Here is a 12500-nt window from a genome sequence, read left to right as displayed (position 1 = left end):
TCTCTCTCTCTCTCTCTCTCTCTCTCTCTCTCTCTCTCTCTCTCTCTCTCTCTCTCTCTCTCTCTCTCTCTCTCTCTCTCTCTCTCTCTCTCTCTCCCTCTCTCTCTCTCTCTCTCTGTGCCCCTCTTTTTCCTTATCCTCTCAGATATTTTAAACCAGATATCTAATCAATGAGGCAGTTCTTTTTCATATCTATATCGGAATTTAGTAGTAATATTCAACAACTTTCTAATTTTTACACCTAGTTTTTAGGACTATATTTTCAAACTTAATTAAACATTTGGATACCGTATCCATAATTTTAAGATCAAGTAATTTAATACTTTATGATTAGAAATTGTAATTAGTGTGTCTGGCGTATGAAATAATTCATAACACTGTCGAATCCATTGGTTTGTGTTATCAGCTGTGTCTAGGAATAGTAATCATAATTTTCAAATTAAAGAAAAGTTTATTTTTTCAACCTAGTCTAGTCTAGTTCCCCCTGCGAGTTCCCATATGTTCAAACTGATGACCACCATTTTCCAACCACAACACAGGCCAATGAATTCGACAAAACAAAATCCTTGAAATGGCGAGTACATCTTTGGAACACCCTGTTTTTTTCTACAAATTCTCAAGAGTTTAATAAAAAGATAATAATGCATTTTCTAGCCTGATATCTAGAGAGAAAATCCTTTTTTGCTATTAATTGTAACCAGCGCTATATGATCAAGCAGTTGCAGCTCCAAGATTTCTTGATAAATCACTCAATCACTTCAGTCTCTCTTTCTCACTCTCTCTCTCTCTCTCTCTCTATCTATATTTATATATACATACATATATATATATATACATATGTATATATATACATATGTATATATATATTTTTTCTTCTCTCAAAACAGCTATGAAATCTCAGCTTAATACCCTGCCACTCTGTCCGACCTACTAGGACCTGTATACTCGTTTACTCTTGGCCGATCTTCCTAGGGTATCTTCGGAGCTTAGTCGAACAAACACCATCTTTCTTCTTAGGAGCCTCCTCTCTTCCTCTACATTCACAATCTCGCTCCCTCTCCTCCCTCTCTTCCTCCTCCTCCTCCTCCTCCTCTTCCTCCTCCTCCTCCATCTTCATCTACCGGTACCGAGGCTTCTTCGAACCCAGTCTTTTGTTTCACTTTCCCGTGATAGAGTCAATTCCAGAAGGCTTTGCCTTTGTGTCCTTTTGGTCGACGCAGACGCCCTCTCTGCCATTACTGAGGTGTCTGCCTTCTATTGAAGTCTGGCACCTCCCTCCCTCCTACCCCATTCCCTTCTACTTCACTTGTCACTTCTTCTTCTTCCTCTTCTCCTAGCCTTCTTCCTCCTCTTCCTCTAGCTCTCTCCCCCCCCTCACTCGAAATAGTCTGCTCCTTTCAGACTCTTCCGGAGGCCAAGAGGTCCTTGGGTGTAAGAGATTTTTGTTTTTTTTTGTTTTCGTTTCTGTTTGTTTTTGCTGTTGTTTTGGTGTCATCTGGTTCGAAAGAAGTTTACAGAAAGTCGTTTTTCTTTAGTCAAAAGAAATGCCTTGTCAAGTACACTAGTTTTGAGTGTCGAGGTATCGGTGGTGGTGGTGATGATGGTGATGGTGAAGTTGGTGATGATGAGGATGATGGTGTGATGGCAAAGCTAATGGCAAAATTGATGGAAAAAATTGATGATAAGGGTGATAGGGACGGTGATGTTGATGGTGATAGAGATGATGATGATGACAAAAAGTATTATGACCATAAGGATGACGATTATGTTGATGACAAAATTGATGTTGACGGTGACAATGGTATTGATGATGATCCTAATAATAATAATATTATTAAAAAATCATGACAGAGGCCATGCAGACGGAAATGATGATCGTGGTGGTGAGTTCGGTGGTGATGGCGTTGACGGCAGATGATGTTGATAATGACAGTGGCAGTGGGAGGGGTGAGAGTGATGTGTGTGGTGTTTGTATGTTGAAGACGGCTTGAATAGGTGACCGGCGGGGGGTGGGGGATGGGGGGTGGGGGAGAGGAAGAACGGTAACATAAAAGGGAATGGGGTGAGACAAAGGGAGTGGATGGGGTACGAGAGGAGGCCAAAGAATTGGCAGGATAAATACGTAAGTGGACTAAACCACTGTAACTACAACGAAACACGCGAAAATGAATTACATACATGTCCACTACGTAAAGCAACGACTTACTCTGCTTTCGGATAGAGCTACGTGTTCCTTTGCATGTTCGTAAACAGTATCACATAATAGATGCATGATGAAAGAGAACAGAATCCCCCCAAATAGTTCTTTTGATGTTCTCTCCTCTATTTCCATCAGAGGTAATCATCAAAGAAGCAGAGCCATTAACCCTTTCTTTGTCGAAGTTGGTGCAAACGCTTTTTCTCTTTACCACTTAGTGATTTATATCAACAAAGAGAGCATTTCTAAACATTGCAAAGCTTAAGCCCTGGGCCTGACGTTTAGTGATCTCCCTTGTAAATTTGATTATTGTTAAAAGAAATATGATTTCATTTTATTGAGGAAATTACTTTGCATATTAAGGAATCTATTTCAATCAATCTCATCTGTGTAGTAGTTTCAATAACACTAAGAACACAAACTTAGAATAATTCTTAATTCCAATTTTCATTCAATACAGATACTCCGGGATAACCGTACAAATACCTATGATCATATATGAAAAACTATATTTGTCGTTATATTTAGGCATGTAAAGAGATTGTGAAACAATAAGTACAGAAAAATATAGAAGACATTCACATGACCATACACACACACATACACGTATGTGAATGTGTGTGTGTACACATATATATGTGTACATGTATATATGTGTATGCATATATATATATATATATATATATATTCCATATGTCCTACTATAGAAAATACCATTAAGAAAATAATAAGTGCACAACTCCCCATCACTTTCATTGAGGTATGCATAAGAGAAGATCTCCTGCCCATATCTATAATATATATATATATATATATATATATATATATATATATATATATATGTGTGTATATTGTATAGATATCATGTATATATATATAAATATATATATATATATATATATATATATATTGTATAGATATCATGTATAGTTCGATCTGCACCTACATTTACGCCCATAAAAAGTTGTATAAAAGCACTATTTTTTCCCTTTCCCGCTGGTTATCAATCTCAAGTTTTCCAAATTGAGGTTCTTAAATTTAATGCCTTACGAGAAACTTTGGTGTCAAAAGTTTTCAAGTCCACCGAACTCGCTCTGCTTCTTTTGCCCGAACTCATAAAGAAGATCTTCAGGTTCCTCTACCATCCTTCCCTTCCCCTCCCTATCCCTCCCCTTCCCTTCCCTTCGTTGTCCTAATTCTTCCCTTGAACTTCTCCTTCCATTCCCCTTCGCTTCCATTTCCCTTCTCTATTCCTCTCCTTCTGTTTCCATTCCCCCCGTTCTACCATCCTTCCCTTCCCCTTCCTATCCCTCCCCTTCCCTTTCTTTGTCCTAATTCTTCCCTTGAACTTCTCCTTCCATTCCCCTTCGCTTCCATTTCCCTTTTCTATTCCTCTCCTTCTGTTTCCATTCCCCCCGTTCGTCCCATTCCCCTACTACTCCTTCTTCTACTTTTCCCTGTTCTCTTCCTCTCCCTTTCCCTTTCTTCCCCCTTCGTTTCTTCTCCTCTCCTCCTCCATTTCTCCTACCTGTTCTTCCATTTCCATTCTCTCCCATCTCCTTCCTCTTCTCTTCCCCTCCCTGTCCTTCCCCGTCCCTTATTTCCTCTTCCCTTCTTCTCCCTGTCTACTCCCACTCCCTCCCTCTTCCCTTCCCCTACCCTTCTCTTCCCCCTTTGTCCCTCGCCCTTCCCCTCCGCTCACACTCCAATTCATCTCTATCCACCCCCTCCTCTTCCTCCATCTTCCTTTCTCTATATCTCCTTTCTCCTTCACTTCCTCTTCTACCTTTCCCTACTCTTCCCCTCCCTTCACCCCTTCCCTTTTCTCCCTTAATCCTCATCTTCTCCTCTTATCCTCCCTGTCCCTCCCTCTTTCCCTCCCCTCCGGGCTGGCAGTCCTGCACAAGGACTCCTGGCTCACCACTGTGACAGCTCTCCTTGAAATGTCATTGAAGCTTATGTATCCATTTGCTCGTGTCCAAAGCTATCCCGATAAGTTTGCCCCAATTTGCCCAAATCAAATAGAATTAGAGATAATTACAAATTATTATCCGAAATTGTACCCTTGTACGGGAGATGTGGTTATTGTGACTGTTTACCTCAATATACCACCTCTATCAATTATCCATATGAAATGCCTTTGATTATCATCTACGTTTGTAGAATATTCATGCTAAACTGGAAATACAGACTAAACTTATAATTAACTCTTTCTTCCGGGAACAACTCAACTCTCTATCAACTCAGCGATACAATCAACCCGTTGGACAGGTTCTCCAGTGCAATAGACCCAACGGCCACTGATTTAGTCCGTTAGTCATTTTGAGAGATCTCTTTCTAGATAAAACCAAGCGATTCTATTCAGCTATACAAAGGTTACCGTTATATAGGGTTTGGATTGTGTGTCTTTTACCGGCGCTTCTATCTTTGTGGGTAATCTCACGCCGATGGGGCTCAGGTGACGTTTCCAGATTCCCTTAACCTGGCGCACTCTCAAGGCTTTATTCTGGCTAGCAATTGAGAATTTTATTACACTAAAAATGTACCTCGTTTTAGAGAGGAGAGGAAATGTTTTGCCCAAGTAAATATCCATAAATAATAAAATTTTCTGATATATTCAACTCATCATTTATTGAGAAATAAAATTCTACATTCATATATTAGTTCCCATGGGTATGTTTTATTGTACATTTAACACTTCCATTACAGTGACATTGACTTCATACCTAATTTTTCTCTAATGAACTGCCAATGCATGTGTATTAGGTACAAAGGCCGTAGATGTATCTAGTTAAAACCAGACAATTTCATTTAGATAGGGAACAGACTAGGAGAAATTGGATTTTAGATAGACCGAAACCTCACCTAGTTCCAAGTCTTTCTTCCCTTAATCGAATGCAAGGATTTTCTATTACCTTGCCAAGGGGTCTCAAGCTGTCTTCTTGTGTGCCTGGAGTCTTCTGAAGACCATTTGAGTACTAACCTTACAAGCACTATTTCTAGGTTTGCAGTCTCACTTATGAACCTCCTCACCCCCCCAAAAATTTCTATGAACCTCAGATGGAAATCTGTTGACTTAAGTCGAAAATCTAGAAAGTGATTGAGCGTCTCGAAAACAGTATTTTCTAAGACCGTCAAACCTTCTAGATACACAGATCCTAATCGAACCTTCTAGCCTAAGAAAGTCAACAACGTTAACGACTCGGATCTACAAAGAAACGCTAGTTAAGATAAATATACAGAGTTATAACGCTTAAATACAGTCGCCGCGCACGCGAGCGGACTTCGACACACTTCAAGTCACGCAACTGAACACAAACTCGTTATAAATAAGACTTACCCTCAGTCCTTCTCTTTCTCCTCCTCCTCCTACTCGTCCTCCACTTTCTCCTCCCCTATTCCTCCTCCTCGTCCTCCACTTTCCCTCCCCCTCTCCCTTCTTCTAATCGTCTTTCTCCTCATCCCTCTTCTCCTCCTCCTCTTACTCGCCCTCCACTTTCTCCTCCCCTATTCCTCCTCCTCGTCCTCCACTTCCCCTCCCCCTCCTCCTTCTGCTAATCGTCTTTCTCCTTCTCCTTCTTCTCCTCCTCCTTTTTCTTCTGCTCCTACTGCTAATTTTTCTCTCTCTACTTCTGCTCCTCTTAGACGTCCATTGTTTTCCGTTTCTCTGCTCCTCCTCTTCCTTCTTCTCCTCTCCCTCCTCTTCTTCAACCTCCTTCACCTCCACCCTTCTCCCGGTCTTCCTCTTTCTCATCTTTTTTCTCCTCCTCCTATACCTCCACTTTTTCCATTCCTCCTACTCCTACTCCTCTTCCTCTTCTTCACCTTGCTTCTATTCCACCCTCCTATTGCTCCTCCTATTTGTCCTCCTCATTCTTCTCCTCATTCCACTCCTCCTCCTCCTTCTTCTCCTTTAAGACATTCACTAAACACACATCAACACTTCATCTGATGATGCACAGCCATAAGCATTTAGAAGAGACTTAGAAGAAGACAAAATATATGTAACACGCTTCAACAGTATGCTTTCATCTGTGGACACACATCTTGGAAAAAAAAAACGTTTTAAAATGCTTACGTAAACATTACATGCAAAGACAAACATTATCAAACACATATAATGAATTATCATGCATAACAACTTTTCCACGGAAAAGTACTATAAATTCTCGTATATACAAACAACTCTATCAGATACAAGAAGCACTAATACTGTAAATGATAAATTCTCCTAGATGTGTATGTGCAATTTCATATATACTCATATGCAAACACAAGCGGACACACACACACACACACACACACACACACACACACACACACACACACACACACACACACACACACACACACACACACACACACACACACACACACACACACACACACACACACACACACACACACACACACACACACACACACACACACACACACACACACACACACACATAAGCACAGTTATAGATTTACGGTCTTATCTATACAAGAATAAAGCAATAAAGGATTATACTTACTTATATAGTCGTCCTGTCCTGGGTATCTGGAGAGGATTTCGTTGCTGATGCCGTCAGCCTCCTTGGCCAGGAGGGACGATGGAATGCCCCCAGCCAATCCCAGAACACACGCCCAGACGCCCGCGACACCCCAACCGAACCCTTCAACCCTTCTACACCGTCTGCCAACGTCTTTGGCCATTTTGACTCCCTAGAAGGGATACCCCTAGTAGGGAAGGCCGAGGCGAGTGGCCAGGTGGAGTGGTGGCTATTCCCGGAAGGACTGGGCGTATGAGAAAGAGTGGTTCTGGGTGGCGGGCATAGAGTGAAGCTGAAGAGAATTGGTTTTCCTTGGTTTCCTCAGCTTCCTCACACAATACACAAAGACACAGTTCAAAGTTCAAATAGACTTAGAGAGAATTTCTGTTCACGAAAAATAGCTACACGCATGAGACAATTACTCTCCACTATCCTTTGCGACTTGTAGTCATGATGCACATTCAATTTATTCACTGATCAACAAATACTTTCATTGCAGTGTTTAAGGTTATTTCACTTTAGCTAGAACAAACACACACACAACATAATGCTATGTAAGACTACGCACAGTGCTTGAACGAAAGTCAATGGAACAGGCAAGTTAAGATAAAAGACACTTAGCTGCCAAGTGTAAGTAAACAGTTGTAGTTTTCACAATGCTTCGTTTATTTCACGCCTACATCGAAAGCGATTCGTGCTTACAAACCACTGTTCTTAGAATCTTAAAAGAAACGAGTAACTATTGAATAGTACTCTCCACTCCCGAATACTCGACTTTCAAAGTGTCACAAAATAGTGATCATTTAAACGGTACATGTTTTCTAGGGTAATTTCGAATCTAACGAACCATTTTTTTTCTATGCTTAATATATGTATCTATTTCACATTTCAAAGTAACACACACGTCAAACATTACTGAAAAAGACACAGAATATGACGTTAGTTTATGGTTCTATTAATCATTTACATGTAAATGTATTCCATTAGATGGTAACAAAAAACAAAAAAATATTATTTATGTGCCAATGTAAGAGCTGTTTGCACGTGATGGAATATATAATAAGTTAAAGATGAAGGAATATATTTGAATTAAATCATTAAGTATCTGGAGGGTCATGGTGATCTGTGTGTAGTCTGTAAAGTATTTGCAAAGCACTTTAGAGGCTCGTGCAGGAACGAAATTGACCTCAAGATCAACAGAGCTTTGGATTTTGCTATAATGCAGATTTAAATTTGAGTCTTTTTTTCAAGAACGGTAAGACTTGTATCTCATGTGTACGATCTGTGCACTACTGTATATGTGTCCCACAAAACACACACACACACACACACACACACACACACACACACACACACACACACACACACACACACACACACACACACACACACACACACACACACACACACACACACACACACACACACACACACACACACACACACACACACAAAACTACACGACTCGGTGGCGCGGTTGGTAGAGTCCCCGACTGTCACTATGTCGATCCGGATTCGAATCCTGCCCAGGACTGAAATTATTTCAGTATCGCTGCGCTTCGAGTCGTTACTCCAACTCTCGTGGGCGGGGAGCTGGGTGTGTGTGTGCGTGAAAGATCACAGCATTACCCATAGATCGGTCGTACGAGCTCTGAGCTTTCTTCCGGGAGGGAAATAGCTGTTGATCTCGAGTCCAGCACGTGATCCAAAGACCAAGGTGAATAGACACACACATACACAAACATACACAGGCATGCAAGCACACACAAGGCACACACACACACATACAAGCACACACACACACATACAAGCACACACACATAGGCAGACACAGGGGCACACACAAACACAAAGGAAACACGACCCCCCTTAGTTGTTTGCATTGTTTTTCACGGTGGTTGACCCTATGTATCCAATGGGAAGAGGATCCACACTCAGAGAAAAAAGACTTTCCTGTTTGACACAGCCTTGTAAAAAGCTTACACATTTAGCTCTATACTCAGAGTAAACCTTAGCATAAAATAAATTCTTTGATTTACTTCCTTAATTCAGAGTACCAAATTCGGTTTATTTGAAATGTATCAAATAGGTTTGCATCCACACACACACACACACACACACACACACACACACACACACACACACACACACACACACACAACACACACACACACACACACACAACACACACACACACAACACACACACACACAACACACACACACACACACACACACAACACACACACACACACACACACACACACACACACACACACACACACACACACACACACACACACACACACACACACACACACACACACACACACACACACACACACACACACACACACACACACACACACACACACACACACACACACACACACACACACACACACACACACACACACACACACACACACACACACACACACACACACACATATATGTATATATACATACATATATATATATGTATATATATATATATACATGCATATATAAGTATGCGTATATACATGCATGTGTATATTTTTGAAGATACCCTAGTGCAACGGTAGTAGGAGTGTGAACATTAACGCGTTCTAAAACTGGTTCTAGATCTGGTTTGGGTGGAAATATGTACGTATATTTAAAAAGGGAATAGATAAACGAATAAGTAAATAAATTAATGATCAGATATATATAGATACAATAAAATAAAAGTAAAAATAAATTAAATGGATAAATACGGAGATTAATAATTATGTGAATATATATATAAATGGATTATTGAATATATATAAAAATTAATGAGTAGATAAATCAATAAGTATATACAGAATTAACAAATAGATAAATAAATAATAAATTGATAAATAAACGAAAAGGCAAATAAATGATTAAATGAATGAATGAATGAATGAATGAATGAATGAATGAATAATAGAATAAATGAAAAAATGAATAAATGAATAAGTAAATGAATAAATGAATAAATGAATAAATGAATAAATGAATAAATGAATAAATGAATAAATGAATAAATGAATAAATGAATAAATGAATAAACGAATAAACGAATAAACGAATAAACGAATAAACGAATAAATGAATAAATGAATAAATGAATAAATGAATAAATGAATAAATGAATAAATGAATAAATGAATAAATGAATAAATGAATAAATGAATAACTAAACGTATAAACAAATTAACGAGTAAATGAAAAAAACTGAAGAAATGAAAAAAATGAAAAATGAAAAATGAAAAATGAAAAATGAAAAATGAAAAATGAAAAATGAAAAATGAAAAATGAAAATCGAAAAATGAAAATGAAAATGAAAAATGAAAAAATGAAAAATAGAGATGAAAAATGAAAATTGGAAAAAATGAAAAATAAAAAATGAAAAATTGGAAACGACAAATGAAAAATGAATAAATGAATAAATGAATAAATAAATAAAAGAATAAATGAATAAATTTATAATCTAATGAATGAATACTCTGTAATGAATAATTGAATGGAGGAATAAGGTAATAAATGAATACTGTATAATCAATATATGTATAAATGTATAAATATACAAATAAATGAATGAATAAATAAGTAAATAAATCTGTAAAGGCATGGGGGTCAGATGAGGGAGAGAGAAAGCCATAGCTGTTATCTTTTTGGTACTGTGATTTACTTTCCAAATATTGAACTGAATTGAAAGGTTTAAGGTGTCAGAATTCCACCTTTCACATTTAATTTTCAATATTGTTAGAATTTTTCGTACAGTTTATTACAAAAATTTTGCAAAGGCAGAAATATATCAAACCATATTGTTAAAATCAAAGCTAACATTGAAAGGACTATATCTGGCCGGAGTACCGATCGCTATAGAATATAGATTAAATAGTACAAATGGACATAGAGGAAAATAGAGGAGCATAGAATAAAGAAATGTGGACTTCAATAGATGTATTATAAAATCTAGAGGTACAGAAACACTTGAACAAAAGAATGAATCAGTAATTTAACAAATGAATAAATAAACAAACAATCAAACACACAAATAAACATGTAAATAGATAACTTAAATTATAGACAGAAATGTGAATCTCTAATACCTTAAAGCCTATTTTGCATAAAATAAAAGAAATGTGGACGTCAATAGATGTATTATAAAATCTAGAAGTACAGAAACACTTAAACAAAAGAATGAATTAGTAATTTAACAAATGAATAAATAAACAAACAAACAATCAAACAAACAAATAAACACGTAAATAGATAAGTTAAATTATAGACAGAAATGTGAATCTCTAATACCTTAAAGCCTATTTTGCATAAAATAAAAGAAATGTGGACGTCAATAGATGTATTATAAAATCTAGAAGTACAGAAACACTTAAACAAAAGAATGAATTAGTAATTTAACAAATGAATAAATAAACAAACAAACAATCAAACAAACAAATAAACACGTAAATAGATAAGTTAAATTATAGACAGAAATGTGAATTTCTAATACCTTAAAGCCTATTTTGCATATGCGTTTCCCTCTCTTTTCCTTTTGTGTGCAAACCCAACCTTTGGTCTCAAACTATTTACCAAGTTGACCCCCTTTAGCTCTTAAATGTCAAAACTTTGCTGTGCTACTCTGCCTGCGGTTTGTTGCAATTTCCCTGCCTGCCGTAGGACGGGATGTTACATGAAAAGACTAACACGTCAAAATACACCTCGACTTACGCCCATGGAAGTAAAAATAGTAATATTGACTTATGTTATATGATCTTATGTCAGGAGGTTGAAATAGTAAAATAGAAATGATCTGAGAGTTTATCATCATGATCTAAATTAATGTAATTGTTTTTTTTATCATGTGATTCTTCTTTTGTTTAGTCGTTTATGTGCAAAGTTACTCAAACCTAGAACAAGAATCAAGTACCCTTGTAACTAATAACATATAGAAATGAATATACTATATTATTTACTTTCTCAATTACTACTGAAACGATAGTGAAGCATAATTACATTTCTTATTAGTGTACATGTACCTACTCTCTTTCTAAATAAGAATCTCTTCTCCCTTCATAAATTGAAAGATGCCGAAACTTTATATTACTTTTTCATTGAAATGTTAGCATCACTCTCAATCCATACATGTCCAACACTTCCATAATTTAAAATTTGGCTTTTACACAGTATAATATAATTTAAGCTTGTAAGATTTCTCTTCCGTAGTTATAATAACAAGAGGAAATACCTGCATTCCTCCTATAAGTTTCTCAACCAAACTGGCTCAATGTATACCTGACTGCCCATTCCTTTCCTTTTAAATTCCTCAGTTTCTTCTTTATCATCTGCTCCCCTGTTGGAATTTTCTATAGATAATATCGACGTTCATCAACATATTTTCCACGGAATTCTCTATTGATGTACATGTACTCTCATATCACTTCGTACTTAATCCTTTCTTCGTTTACTCCTTAACATAGACATTACTTACACACTATGCAGTCTTGCAGATTATTTTTCTCTCTCTCTCTTGTGCATTCAGAATACAGTTTACAACCACTTGATTACCCGTTTTCTTTAATTTCGTCTGATCAAGAGCCAAACGCTAATTATTCTTTTTATCCCTTGAGATTCAATTTCTCTTTCTCGCCATTCTTTTCTCCTCGTTTTCTTTCTTATTTCTCCAGATTTTATAATTTCAACTCCTTATGGTATGTTGACTGTTTAAATTTCATGCAATCATTGTTCTAAGGACTTTAGTTGCATCGCAACAGA

The sequence above is a fragment of the Oratosquilla oratoria genome, chromosome 35, assembly GCF_046742065.1.
Source record: "Oratosquilla oratoria isolate Oo_2021 chromosome 35, ASM4674206v1, whole genome shotgun sequence".
In the NCBI taxonomy this organism is placed as follows: domain Eukaryota; kingdom Metazoa; phylum Arthropoda; class Malacostraca; order Stomatopoda; family Squillidae; genus Oratosquilla; species Oratosquilla oratoria.
This window is presented reverse-complemented; position numbering follows the sequence as displayed.